The sequence below is a fragment of the Ascaphus truei genome, chromosome 2 (genome assembly GCF_040206685.1).
Source record: "Ascaphus truei isolate aAscTru1 chromosome 2, aAscTru1.hap1, whole genome shotgun sequence".
In the NCBI taxonomy this organism is placed as follows: domain Eukaryota; kingdom Metazoa; phylum Chordata; class Amphibia; order Anura; family Ascaphidae; genus Ascaphus; species Ascaphus truei.
In genome coordinates, this window is record NC_134484.1 from 230,237,713 (window position 1) to 230,253,794 (window position 16,082).

Consider the following 16,082-nt stretch of genomic DNA (forward strand, 5'->3'; position numbering starts at 1 on the left):
CTAGTTTATCAGAGAAGAGAGAAAAATCACCACAACAGGACTGTGAAAAGGCTTCACCAGACTGCAGACATGCTGGTTTGCCGAGCCTCTCCACAGTGCTGAAGAACTGAGCTGGTCTAATGTCCGCTGCCATGATGTCATGTGACAAACTCTGACTTCTAATTAGTAATTGTGGGCTGGTATTTTTGTGATGTGGTCAATCAATTTCAGCTTGCCCTCAACCATGCGAGACATCTGCCAGCATCGTTAAGGCCTGCAACCTTTCTTCTTCAATTCCATAATAGAACTGTCAAACCAAGGGGATGTGGTAGCGTGAGGCAAGCGGTTGTATGCAACCAGGAACGATAGTATCCATTGCGGCCACCTAATCTATTTTGTAGTAATGGACAAGAGGAATACTGGAATCCACGCAGGCGCTCAATATCTCATGGATATCCAGGTTTGCCATCAGGCCCTGGGAGGTCAGACAATGGTCGATACCTGGTCACCACCATGGGAGGGAGCTTATTTGTGAGGGGGGATGTGATTGAGAACAAAATGGAATGGTCTGACCAGAAAACTAGGTTTAATGTTAGGGCTGTTCTATACAGCATGCGGCCGTGCGGCCGCGCGTTCCTATGCGAACGCGCATGCACGCGCTGCATGCTTTTCATGTATATAGTGCCGGGAGCTGCAGGTAAGGTATATGTCTGTGTATGTGTGTATGTGTGTATGTGTGTGCATGGGTTGTGTGAGTGAAAGTAAGTCCTAGATAAGATTTTTTTAAAGAAAAACAACTTTAATAAATATATATTTTTTTACCTTCTGCAGTTATACACACACACACACACACACACACACACACACACACACACACACACACACACACACACACACACACACACACACACACACACACACACACACACACACACACACACACACACACACACACACACACACACACACACACACACACATTTTCATCTAGCTAAGTCTCTGTGATACAGTACATGTTAGGTCTGATGATTCAATAAGGTCAGTTATAACAACTGTCTTATTCCTAATAGATCTGGCATTACATCAGACAGTTCAAATAGTACACACCGGGGAGCCTGAGATAGTGTTCTGTCCATTCAGCGTAGCATCTCTGACGATGGGGATTCAGCAGGAAGGACCCCTAATTTTGCCTCTCTGTACCCTAGATCGTATTTTGGACACCACTTCGATCTGTCTCCTCTTTGGCAGTATTGGTATGCAGTAGGGTAAGTGAGATATGAAGGTATGGGAGAGAGTTTATTCTTTGTATGCTTGCCCTCTGTGAGTTTTTTTTTAAATGCCAAGGATTGAAGGACGTAATAACGGTATTGTCACGGGAGACCAGGACTTTTAACATGTATTTATATTTGTACCGGGATTATTCACTAGGCAAAACAAGGTAGTAAGAACAAAATGTAGTTTATTCGGGTAAACCCACGTACAACACAACAATTTACACAAAAGACAGACAAAATCACACTTACTGGGGATCTGGGGGTGAAATCTAGGCTCAAATAGGTGCAGGGCACCTGCTTCGGTAGGCTTACCTTGTCCGGGATATACACCCGGGCTTCCTGGTCCTCTTTTCGGCTTCAGTTCCTAGCTGAGACCGCTACGTTCGATTTTCAGAACATGGGCTACGTTTCTGACTTTCTGCAGTGCAGACTTTCCTAGATTCAAAACGAAGCCGATTGCTCTGCTATTCGTGACAGAGCAACTTTGAAAAGCCCGCTCTAACTTCATCGACACGTCATTGGATGGCCTGGTTCTCTGATTCGGGTTCCTCCTTACATACCCTCCGCTGTTCTATGTTCAGCATGGAGGAAGGAGGAGCGATCAATCAGAACGTGGAAATTCCCTCCCACTAGCCAATAGGAATAGGGGCTCATCCTTTGACTGACGTCAGAGGAGGAGGTATGCCAAGCCGGCTCAGACTGCCCTGTTGGTGGGACATATGAATTGACAAATGGGAAATGCGCCAACATTCTGCGCTTCCCCCAGTCAACCCGTTGCCACCTACTTGGCAGGCTCCACTGAGGAAGATTCCTGACGAAGCCTAGCGAAACGTGTAGAAACAGCTGCTCCTGGGAGGACTTACAATCGTGGTATCAGCAAGTACTGGCAGTCGGGTAGAGCTGGATGACCGCAGAAGCTGCTTCTGCCCCAAAGTGAGACGTCAGAGGAAGTGACGCATGTGGATGCGAATGAAGCAGTGATCGGACAAGCCCGACTCCAGTTGTCCACTACTTACAATTCTCTCCCATGAGATTTACTTATATACAAAATGTGAGTGAAATATTTTTTCATCTGTGATTGTACAATATAACTTTTAGCGATATAACACTATTGCGAGCTCTCTTTAATTCTTTGGGTGAAAACCTACTGAAGGGAATTTGCTGAGTTACACTCCAGAGTTTCTCTCCAAGGTTCCCCACATGTAGGGTCTATACAAGGGCTCCCATCAGAGAGAGATGGATTTTTGATATGCTTTATTTTTAAAGATAAATTGTGAGTAAGACCAACACACTTTTTTTAGATAGGAACATTTTATTATTGGCTACACCATTATTTGTATTTGTATTTCCTTATACTGTATATTTCATCACGTGATCCACCTTACCTGGAAGATGTCAATTATGGCAGCCCTCTGGTTTTAACCTGCTCAGTGCTGTCTCAGACTCTGTCAATAGGTCTAATTACATGACTGGGGATTCACCCTGTTATAATCATCTTTTTAATTTATTACCTGCTAAGTATTGTAGTAAGTGGCCAGCTAGCCATGTGTGTGCAATGGCTAGATGGAGACTAATGCCTTTAAGTACGAAAAATGGCTTTTAAGACCGATACTGCCTGCTGCACGATTCACTAAGCGGTGATAACAGTGCTTTATCGGCCGTTAAAGGCATTTTTAGCCAAAAAAAATAAATACGTCCAATCAGGCAAAAAACTGCAAACGCGCCGTTTTTTGCCAGTCAGCGCAATTCATTAAGCAGTGGTTACTGAATTTTACTTTAAAAGCACACCAGATTTATGGACCAGCTAAAGGCTGGCGCAAAATAAATGGAGCCATGAAAAAAATCATTGTTTACGATTTTTCACCACACAATTAATGCAACAGGCCGACGGGTGTTCCCGGGTGATCTCCCCTGGAGTCCAAGGCTCTTGGGTGATCCCCGTGGGAGTCCGGGGCCCTCGGGTGATCCCGAAAAAGAAGAAGATTGAAGACACCGAAAGATCCAAGATTGGATTACAATTTACAGATGAAGAAAAAGAAAGAAGAAAAGGACTTTGGATTTTTTTACCTGTGGCCCATTGCTGTTTGGGATCGTGGATTGGTTTGAGTGCTTTGAGTAACCACGGGAAATCAGAGGGTAAAGAAATCTAAAGGTAAGGGAAAAAATAGAATGTATGTTATTTTTCATTTACAGGTTTTTTTTTTTTGATGATTGCATTTTTTTTTCACATATTAATTCCATATGTATTTATGTATGGCCCTTTAGGGCTATACATACATACATACATACATACATACATACATACAGTAAGAAGCAATGGTTGTTACAAACATACATACAGTAAGAAGCAATCCAAGGAATGGAATCTGCAAATTGGTTCACAGGAATCCACAGAGTGCATTGGTAATAATAATAAAAAATCCGCAAAATGCGAATCGCCCCTTTTGAGATTAATGTATGGAAATCCGCGGACCAAAGGAACCAGCTGATCTGTTGCGTATCCAAATGTGCCCCAAAAATTCGCCCATCTCTATGTGGGAATAAACAACCAGAGTTGGTAATTTAATTTTAAGGGCATCGCATTGAGATCATTTTAAAGATAAGTAACTTTTTGGTCCAAGTTTTTTAAAAGCACTATTAACCCCTTTGCTGCCAGAGTGGTCAGCGATGCAGAAAAAAAGTTAATATAAGGCTTGCAATCTGTTTACGAAACAGCTGTAGTATGTTCTTGAGGTAAATACAATATCAAGGTTAGTAAAAAGCTCATGTTAGTGATGAAAAACAACATTCTAAATGTGGTCATTAATGGCTTGTTTGCTATGGTTTCATAATTAACTGTATTGGACAAAGTAGAAAATGGTACCCTGCTGTTGCCTGAGTTAGATGAGGATCAATTACAATTTACATGCTTTTCATTGGTGCCGGGAATGCCTTCTATAAAGTAAACGCAAGGGTAAACAAAACACTCACACTGAAAGATCCTTTGGGGGCATTTTCTCTGCAGTGAAAATTGTCTGAGAGACAAATTAGTTTCCTGGCTGCAATGGCTCATGCAGACTTTCACCATCAGAGCTTGAAAGTCATATTTGTCACAGTGTGAATCATTAATATAAGAAAAAAAAGGATAAAAAAGATGTACTTTCTATGGCCTTACAATTATTTCTCATAGTGGAAGAGCTGAGAAGCTGACAGGCAATTAACATGAGCATGAAACAGTACAGATCCGCCATACAACCTGGATTTGCAACAGTTCTTACTATACATGGTCTTAGGCAATACCTAAAGCTATCTTGAAAAAAAATATATACCTCTTTAATGCTACAGGGGCGTACTGTGACGGTAGGGGGTAACCAGGCTCTCAATAAAGGTCAAGCCCATGAATGGTTACCCCTGGTCCGTGTGTAAGGGTTCAAGAAGTGTTAGCTCTTGAGCCTAGCAACTGTAAATGCATAATCTGTAAAATGTGTTAAAGAATTTATTTGTTTTTGCCTTTCCAGGTATGCTAGTAAGAATGGGTTTCAAGATTGTTGTCAGAATGTGCCTAGGTAGTTAGGAGTTGTCGGTTCCCCTAAAAATGTACCCAAGAATCATGCTTGTTCTCAGATATATGTAGGCACATTGTCCCGGCAATATATCCCCTTGAAAACGGTTGCACGACTCACCGCTAGGGTTCCTTGCTTCAGCACAGCCCAGAAAGGTAAATGGTGCAAAGGGATGCAAAGTGTGCTTGTAACTATGAGGGATCCCTAGGTAAAGGGGGATGCCCACTTACTGCCCAGGTAACCCAGAACCTATAAGTTGTGAGGGGATTCTTAGAGTCCAGTCCAAGTCTAGGAGATAGTGTGTGGGGAATATAGGCTTGTAGGAAATAAAGTGCAGCTTTCTATTCCCCATACCCAGAGACTTGTGGAGTCTGTGGAGTGGGACCCCTACCTTTTTCCATGACAGGAGGCCCTGGCTATCTGTAATTTGGCCTTTTACGCCTACGCTTTAATGGTGATGTATCTACATCTTGAATATTTGGGCATTTATTGCCTCCATTGCTGCATCTACTATTTCAACAACAGCTATTTCCTTATGTTATGTGCACAAATCTGCAGTCTGTGTAAAGGTATACGCATGCTTGATTTAGAGCTGCTTGTGTTGTTGATTACTTTTGGTGTTCAATTTGACCATTTTACGTGCCTTTGCCTCACGGAATACATGTTTGGTAGATGTGAGTCCCCCTCCTCTTTTAATTATTCTTCCCCTGTTTTTAACCTACAGTAAATAAATTTGTACTGTTATCATTTTCTTGGTATGCCCGTGTGCTTCTTCATAAGGATGCTTTTTTCGTTGTACTGTAGTATATATATATATATATATATATATATATATATATATATATACAGTGTTCGACAAACCTATACATTTGCACGCCCCGGGTGAGTGGATTTAACATCGTGGCGAGCTCCTATTGGCCCAAGCAGCACACGTGTGGTACTAGGTGGAGAGTAGATTTTTTTGTTCGGCGAGTAGATTTTTTGGTGATTTGTCGACCACTGTATATATATATATGTGTATAACACCATCTTTAAATAACGTAAGTGTTTACAGTAAAATCTAGTGAACACTGGGTTTATTATTACCCATAAAAATACCACTGTGTTTTTTGATTTTTTCGTTTTTTCATATGCCTGGAATCATTACCTGAGTCAACGCGTTGGAGGACATTTAGTTTTTTTTGCCAGTTTTACAGGAACTGTCCTGGCAATTTTTTAAATGTCTCGGTTTTGCGGAGGTTGGAGGAAGATACCAGTGGAGGACAGCGGAGTTTGGAAGATGGTAGCAGAGGACAGCACTGGTTGCAGGATGGCAGGGTGGTGGCATGAGGTCTGCCTTAGCGGTCCCATCTGGAAGGCCCCCCACTACCCCACAGTGACAGGTGGGGACTTGGGGGAGAGATAAGAGAGAGGGAGGAGGGATAGAATGGAGGGATGGAAGGACAGAGAGAATGGAGGGATGGGGGAAGAAGAGAATGGAGAGATGAGGAGAGAGAATGAAGGGATGTGGAGAGAGAAAATGGGGGATGGAGAGAGAATAGAGGAATGGGGGGATGGAGGAGAGAGATGCAAAGAGGAAATAGTGAGGATATGTAGAGAGGAGGGAGGGGGAGAGAAGGGAGAAGGTGGAAAGAATGGGGGATGGGCGAGAGTGTGTGTGAGAGAAAGGAGGAGAGAGACAGAGAAAGGGAGGGGAGGGTACAGTTTGTGATGTTTTTGTTTTATAAATAATATTTCATTGTGTCCCAGTCTTACATTTGAAAGCCTGGTCAACCTAACCTTATGGCCCATCCCTTGTATGGTCCATTTCATAATAGCTAAGTATGGGATGATGGGCTTATAATGGTTCTACTTCAGTTTCACGAAAAACAATTCAGAATCTATTATTTGCATTCATATATGATAACAAAACGACACATTATGTGTTAAAAATGTAAATGTAAAATGTATTCCAGAACATGTGCGAAAGGTAATTTGAGCTTCTGAAAACATAAAAAAAAAATCAGCCACATGAATTAATGCCGGTGATATCTTTAGCCTGTGAAAACTAGGTGATTGATTTTTTTAAAAACAGAAAATCACACAAGCATAAGTACAATCTTTGAATCATTTTTCTATATTTGGGCGCTGTGCAAAATTGACTTTGAAATGAGGTGTAAATGCAAAATAAATGAGGTAGTTTGCTTGCATGTACTGTACATTTAGCAGATCTAGTGGTCTGGCATTTTGCCAACCAGAATACTTCATACAGTACTGCTATTTGAGGTGGTTTTGTACCATTGCATTACAAAATCCGTGCTGTAATGATGCAAATATTAAGTGATAATAATCCATTTTATATTTCTAAAAAGGAATGTATATTTTATATTTGTATCTTTGAGCTTAAAAAAAGGTACAGCAAACATTACCATATTGCATTTCCTAAATAGGTCCTACTCATTGTTTGTACAGTATACTATGTATAAGGGCAAAAAGGTATGTTTCAGTAAATTAACCCTAACAGATGTATTTTCATCATGTGCACTATTATTATATTGTATGTACAGTATACTATGTATAAGGGCAAAAAGTTATGTTTCAGTAAATTAACCTTAACAGATGTAACAGATGTATTTTCATCATGTGCACTATTATTATATTGCCCCATGTGATCTACAGTTTCAGGAATATCAATAGAAATGCATAAAGCCATGCACTTAGACCTCTACAATCTGGCTTCTGCACTGCTCACTCAACTGAAACAGCCTTCACTAAAATAACTAATGACCTCCATGCTGCCAAAGACAAATGTCATTACACTCTGCTCATATTACTTGACCTGCAGCATTTGACACGGTGGACCATCCTCTTCTCCTTCACATTCTCCATACTCTTGGTATTCATAACAAAGCTATATCCTGGATCTCCTCTTACCTCTCCCATCGTACTTTCAGTGTCTCTTCTGCTAACACCTCATCCTCCTCTATCGGTCTCTTTGTGGGAGTACCCCAGGGCTCTGTCCTGGGACCTTTTCTCTGTAGACACTTTCTGTTGGTGACCTAATCACATCTCTTGGGTTTAAATATCACCTCTATGCTGACGACACACACATTTACTTTTCAACCCCTGACCTTACACCTGCTGTACAGACCAAAGTTCCTGAATGTCTCTCTGAGATATCATTCTGGAGGGCCCTCCGCCGACTGAAACTTAACATGGCAAAAACAGAGCTCCTCATACACTTCCTCCCAAACCTGGCCCTACTACCTCCATCCATATTACCGTTGGAAGTACGATCATTCACCCAGTAGCCCAAGCACACTGCCTAGGGGTCACACTCAACTCCTCTTTCACATTTCCCTCACATTCAAAACATATTTAAAACCTGTCGCTTTTTCCTCCGTAATATTACAAAGATACGGCTCTTTTCCTCGACTGCTAAAACTCTGACTCAGGCCCTCATTCTCTCCCATCTCGATTACTGTAATCTCCTGCTGTCCGGCCTTCCTGCCTCTCACCTGTTTCCCTTACAATCTATCCTAAGCGCTGCTGCCAGAATCACTCTACTCTTTCCTAAATCTGTCTCAGTGTCTCCCCTGCTGAAATCACTCTCCTGGCTTCTTATCAAATCCTGCATCTCACACTCAATTCTCCTCCTCACTTTTAAAGCTTTACACTCTTCTGCCCCTCCCTACATCTCACCCCTAATTTCTCGCTATGCACCATCCCGACTCTTGCGTTCTGCTCTAGGCTGCCTTCTCTCTACCCTTTTGTATTTTAAGCCCTCTCCTGCCTTAAACCTTTCTCACTGACTGCCCCACACCTCTGGAATGCCCTTCCCCTCAATACCCCAATAGCATCCTCTCTATCCACCTTCAAGATCCACCTTAAGATACACTTGCTTAAAGAAGCATATGAGTAGCACCATGGCTAATACTATACACACGATACATAAAGCTTGGCACCCTGCAGATGCACTTACCAGAATGCCCTCCTACTGTCTCTGTAGATCCTTCCAACCTACCAATTAGATTGTAAGCTCTTTGGGGCAGGGACTTCTCTTCTGAAATGTTCCTTTTATGTCTGAAGCACTTATTCCCATGATCTGTTATTTGTGCAACTGCTGCGGCTCATTTTATTCTAACATATCGCCTGTTTTTCCCTGGCTTTTCCTGGAATGCGGCGCACTTCACCGGGAGCGTGCCGCATTCATTTTGCGTTCTGAGCCACGGGTCATGCGCGGGTCATGCGCGGTTGACGCGTTTATTGAGAATGGTTCGGATTTAATAGGTTGCAATTCTTCGCGTGTCCGCCAGATGGCAGATATGCATGAATTGTAATGCGCATGCGCTTCAGTAATGTGTCGACTTGCAGGTGTTTCGTGTAAAAAAGATACCACAGTGTGCTATTGTAAATTGGCCTTGAGACTGAAGGAAGAGGTTGCAAAAATGTATCAATTTAGGCTTTTCATAATAAATAAAGACAAAGACCAGTTTCTATTACAGTATTCTCCAGAGAGCCGTCGCCATGAGTGTTCAAGTGCAGCCCGTTTTCCAAAAACCCGACAGAAGTTATGCGTTTTTGATATGGGCCGCGATTAATGCAACAGATGATAAGATGGCATCAGTTGTTCAAATTTATCAGTATTTTATCGAAAACTATGACTTTTGCAAATTTTCGCCAGCTCCTCATACGTTGGAAGCGTGCAATAAGGAAAAGGTTATGTAGCGATCTCTGTTTTTATCGTATTGAGCCACAATTTGTTGGAGGGTATTGGTGTGTATCACCGGCTTTTTCCTGTATCTATGATCGTGCAGACGGCAAAAGGTCATGTTAAAACCAACTAAGAAACGACAGTCGCTGCCAAGCAATGCACCAGCACCAGCACCGGCTTCCAATAACGGTCCCACTGTCAGTGACAACCCTTGCTGTCTATCCAGAGAGCCTGAGCCGGATTTTGCGTGCAGTTTCGATCAAGCTTGCATGTACCTAAGCAATTTCCAGTCTCATCAGCTGACTATAGGTGGACTAGTCCCGCTGCAAACTATCGACGTGGATGATCAAGAACACTGGACTGGCAGTGGCCCAGCGCCGGCGCCAGCTGAATGGGAACTTCTATGTGAGTATTGTTGCCGTATTATTTTCTGTGTTTTTTTTATTTTGACAATACAGTATCACTGTCGGTGCGATTCAAAAGTCAAGCGATTCTCCTGTAAGCAATATTATTGGCTGAGCGGCTTCTCCAGTACTGTGCTGCAGATACTGAACAATTGGTGAAACGCTAGGCGCATGCGCGTTGGAACCTTCTTGAAACGCATATGCGTGTCATTACACGGTAGGCTAATGCGCATGTGAACTGGAGACGCCCCCCAAGAAAATTATTGGTGGGACTGGCTGGGAACTTCTTTAGGGGGCTGACCATTACAGTAAAACTTTTCTTTTTGTTTTTCCTCAGAAAAGAAAACGGCTAATGGAGGGATTTCGATGGATAATATCGCTTTGTGTAACAATGCCTGCACATTGCTGAATCGGATTTAAAAACCCACGTACCGGAGTCTACAGTTTAGTGGCCATTGTTATAGATTAGGATAGAACACTGTACCTGAAACAGTATGCTGATGTTTTCCGGCCATACAGTATACAATACTTTTTTATATACAGTATACTGTGTAATAAACCCGAAAAAATAAAAACTATGCATTTATTCTACATGTATTACAGTACTGTACATACAGTATTTGTCTTCTATACAGTGCCAGTACGTACAGTATAGTACAGTATGTGTCTTCTATTTTTTTTAATACTCTTATACTGAGCATGCCTACAGTATACAGTACAGTGTGCCTGGACAGTAGTGTACATTTTAGAAACATTGTATTTTGTTACAGTAGCAAAGGAAAGGAGCCAATGGAACAATGTAAAACAAATCAACATGTTCTTTTATTGGTGTAGTAAGTATAAAAACATTTATTTACAAATACTGTACAATGTAGAAACATTATAAGTGCACAGCAATTCAAAACATCAACAGGTGTATGGTTTACTGCTAGTGAAAAGATTTATGTACAGAAAGTAAAAACATTTACAGTCAGTCAGTATGGTTTGCAGTCACATGTTATAAAAACAAATAAGTATTCACAAATTATACAAAACGCAACATCTCCTTTATTAAAGAACGGCAAGTCAAAACATACAGAATACAGTGGGATGGTGTGCAAAACAGTCAGTCAAGCCTGTACCAGTACAGTCCTCGAGGGCAGCAAACAGGACCGGTTTTCAGGGTAACCTTTGAAAAACGTGCCTGTTTGTGGTCCTCAGGGACTGGAATTGTGCATGTCCTGTGTGTGTGTACAGCAAGTTAAAACATTTCTGTATAAATGCAAGTTAAAACTTACAAACATTTTTTCATTAATACCAGTTACAGTAAAACACACAATATCTCCTTTACTTAAATACAGCAGGTCAAAACATGTACAGTACAGTTCAGCACAACAGTATGGTCTTATAGTACCCGTGATTAAACCAGAAAGTCCACCAGATTGTCCGTCCATGGCCGATTGCTTGCATGGCGCAAAACGCCATTAATGCAGTCTCGGACGCCTTTCATTACAGGATCTGTAATTGTATAAAAGCGCCACAATTCCTCCAGAATTGTCATTCTTAAATTGGCAGGAAGCGCCTTTTTTACGCGATTTCCTTCGTACTTCACTCTGAAGACCCAGTCGCAGTACAAAGAGTAGGGCACATGGTGCTTAAAAAGTAACAAGGCATACTTGTGGGGTGCAGCAGCACTCATCACCCTATACTTCTCCCTGAGCGCCGGTGGCAGATCGCACAGGGTGATGTCGGGCAGCACCGTATCGATGCAAGCGAATGTAGGTCTTCTGGGAGCGTTTGTTCTTGAGGCGACGGGCGATGGTAGGTTGTCTGGGAGAAAGCTTTCCTCCGGTCTTGGTCGCCGTTTTGTCTCCTGGCGTGGTCTTGATGGGGTTGTCATGTCCTCCTGAACGGCATACATGTACACTACATCTTTGGTGGAGGGGGTGCGCTTGGTGATGGAAGGGTGTTCATGCTCCCATTTATCACATCCATGTCACCCTCCTGCTCTGGCATCGGGGAAACAGGGCCATGAACACCGAGCAAATGATATATACCCGCTATACCCGATATACTCTATCTTCTCCATCCGTCTATCCATCCGTTGATCCATATGTTGCATCCGTTGATCCATATCTAGCATCCGTTGATCCATATGTAGTATCCGTTGCTCCATATTTAGCATGGTCTCCAGAAGCAGATCTATCTTTGCCAGCATAATAGTGTTCCCATTGATATCCACACTTATCCCATTCAGCATCCGGTCTAACGAGCTGCTTCTTGAGCATGGCGTGTGGACATCTGGGTGGATGGGTGCAATGGAGGATGAGATGGGGGTTCCATGGAGAGAAGCGGCAGCATCGTCAAAGAAGGGTGGAGGAGGTGACCTGTGGATATACAGTAGAGGAGAAGCGGCAGCGTCGTCGAAGAGGGATGTATAAAGTGACCTTTGGATTTCCGGGCGAGAAGCAGAGTCGTCTAAGAGCAAAGTAGAAAGTGACCCGTGGATTTCAGAGGCACCAGCGGCAGCGTCGTTGGATAGAACTGGAGAAGATGGCCTGTGGGTGTCCGGGAGGGCTGCGGCAGCGTCGAGGACGAGGGGTGGAGAAGACGGGCTGAAGATTTCCGGGACAGCGGCGGCAGAGTCGTTAAAGCGTATGTGAGGAAGTGGTCTGCGGGTTCGATGGGTTGGCTGCCAATCATTTTGCGTCGAGAGTACATCACCGTATTTCTTCTTGACATAATAAGGCTGACGTCTATGAAAACCCCTAGCCTTTGGGGTCAGCAGAAGGTTATCTTTATTGGCCTTAGCCTGTCGCTTTTGTCTTGGCGTGGAAATGGCAACCGCCTTTCGCCTTTTCTGCATGACAGGCACAGCAGAGGCGAGTGGGTTCCTGCGTCCGTAGAATCGGGGTTGATCCATGGAAGCAGATGGCATAATGCAGTATCTGGACAAGGGCAAGTTCAGATAAAGATCATCAAGTGGTGGGCTATGCAAATTGTGTAACCTTTTATGCATGGCAGCGAGGTACAGGTGTTGAAAGTGGGCGTACTCTAATGTGGGTCATTACCGTATAAATACACCATCCATTTTGTGGATTCACTGCACATTGAATACACATCGACTAAACATCGAATATACATTCTTGTGTTTGTATTTCTTTCTACTCACAGCAATGCCTGTTAAAAAGATTTCCAATGATCTCAGCATGCGAATTAAGGAGATGTACACGAGCGGACACCGAATTGCTGCTATCCAACGCTGGTTAGCTACTTCTGGCCTCGTTTTGCCAGCAACCACCGTGAGCTATCATGCACACCAAAAAAACAGAGAACGCAAAGGGCACCAAGGGTAACTAACGCGTAAGTATATTTATACAACTTTAAAAATAATTTATATCAAAAAATGTACTGTAGATCTACAGTACTGTATCTAATATCTTTGTTATTTCTCTAGATTTATATTACAACAGTATATATTTTTTATATTTATATTACAACAGTATATATATATTTTGTATATTTATATTACAACAGTATATATATTTTGTATATTTATATTTATATTACAACAGTAGATATATATTTTGTATATTTATATTTATATTACAACAGTATATATATTTTGTATATTTATATGTATATTACAACAGTATATATATATTTTGTATATTTATATTTATATTACAACAGTATATATATTTTGTATATTTATATTACAACAGTATATATATATTTTGTATATTTATATTACAACAGTATATATATTTTGTATATTTATATTTATATTACAACAGTATATATATATTTTGTATATTTATATTTATATTACAACAGTATATATATTTTGTATATTCATATGTATATTACAACAGTATATATATATTTTGTATATTTATACTGTATTTATATTACAACAGTATATATATTTTGTATATTTATATTACAACAGTATATATATATTTTGTATATTTATATTACAACAGTATATATATTTTGTATATTTATATTACAACAGTATATATATTTTGTATATTTATATTTATATTACAACAGTATATATATATTTTGTATATTTATATTACAACAGTATATATATATTTTGTATATTTATATTACAACAGTATATATATTTTGTATATTTATATTACAACAGTATATATATATTGTATATTTATATTGATGCATATTAATAGAACAATATATTGTGTGAGGACAATGTAAGTAACACTCCTAAGTGAGGAGAATGATGAGAAGAGTGCATTAAGGGTCAAATACACTCTGCAGGAAAATCACAATCTCACTGTATCCAAGACCAGCATAAAGAAGATGAGACGCAGCATTGGATGGAAATATGGACGTGTGAGGTTAGTACTGGCCAGTACTAGAGGTAAAAGTGTTGTTTAGGAAACTGTACTGTACCGCAAAAAATATTTTTTTTCCTTGGCAATACAAAAAGTGTGGTCCAGGCCCAGGCATGGATCGACAGTGGAGAAACTTTCCAGGATTGCATCTTCACTGACGAGTCTACTGTGTCGCTGGAGAGATTTGCAAGTTTTGCATTCCACAAAAAAGCTCGCATATCTTTGATGCCGCGGCCAAAACACCCCGTGAAGCTGCATATGGGGGGTGCCATCTCTAGGCGTGGACCAGGATGCATTGTCATCTTTGAAGGTAAAATATATAAAATATAATGTAGCCTTATGCACTGTACTTTACTATTGTTGCCTTACTGTATGCACTGTACTGTACTATTGTGCAGTTTTTTGAGCACATTTCTTTTCTTGCTATAGGAATCATGAATAAAGCTTTTTTCCAAGACAACATTGTCCCTGAGATACATCACACACGAGTTCCCGGATGGTCACTGTTTCTACCAGGACAACGATTCGAAGCACACCGCGTCAACAGCGCATATCCTTGAGCGCGGTATCAACTGGGTTAAGACCACTGTTTTTACTGTGTACTGTATCTCTCAAACTAATTGTCCTTTTTTTTCCAATGACAGATCGCCAGACTTCAATCCGATCGAAATGGTCTGGCATCAGCTGAAGGACCATATCCGGAAAGTGGTGAAACCCTCCAAAAAGGACGGGTTGTTGAAAGGCATAATGAGTTTTTGGAACGATGTACTCACCGTGGAACGCTGCAATAAATATATAGACCATATTGCGACTGTGTCGCCCATTGTGATCGCGCGTAATGGGCAAGCATCAGGAAAGTAGTACTGTACTCTAGTATTGTAAGTACAGTATGATACAGGTAAGTATGGCACAGATGTTTTCGTTCCTAATAGTCAGAGTATACAGTAGTTACAGTTTTTTCTTTACAGAGAGAGCAGCCCCAGCCATCTGGTTACAAAGTATTTAACAGTAGTCAGAGTATACAGTAGTTCCAGTATACACTAGTTTGACAGTAGTACAGTAACTGCCTACTAACTGCTCAATTTTTTTCTTTCCAGAGAAAGCAGCACCAGCCATCTACAGTAGTACTACACATCACACAATGCCATAATACAGTACGCACATAACTGCACTCATTTTTTGTTTTCTTGTCGTTTCAGGAAAAAAGGGTGGCCTGGGGGGAGGTGGGGTGTTGTGTCCAGTCTAATCTGTTTGTACAGTAAAATGTACAGTATATAAACAGCAGTAATGATGTACACAAAACCTGTCCTCTCTCAAAGAACTACTGTACTGTACACAGAAAAAGGAACAAGATAAAGACGGAAAAAATTATATTAGTATATATACTGTATATATATATTATACATTATAATATATATTTTTAAATAATATTCTTATAAATGTGCATTACTCCTGTTTATCCATGTTTTGCAAATGTTTTCTAAATGTTTATCCAATTTCAATCTGCCAGAAGAACTTAATAAAAACTGCATTATGTATTATTCATGATTATTTTTATATTTGTATTTTTTGGTTCCTGATAAAATAAAATAAATATTTATTTACATTCCTGCTAATCATAATCATTGACAACACCCACCCCCCCCAAACACCTACAGTACTCCAATGAAAAAGAATGAATGACAAAACAACATGAATCCGTTAATGGGTTTTTTAACTCAATTCTCACAATGCTGTGCAAATCAGATTTACATTTCAAAATCGAGAAGGGATTTTCCAAAGCGTTACCGTAAACAAAACCTCAAAAGGTTGGGGGAGGGGGGGGGTGAGTCATGTGCAGTAATCAT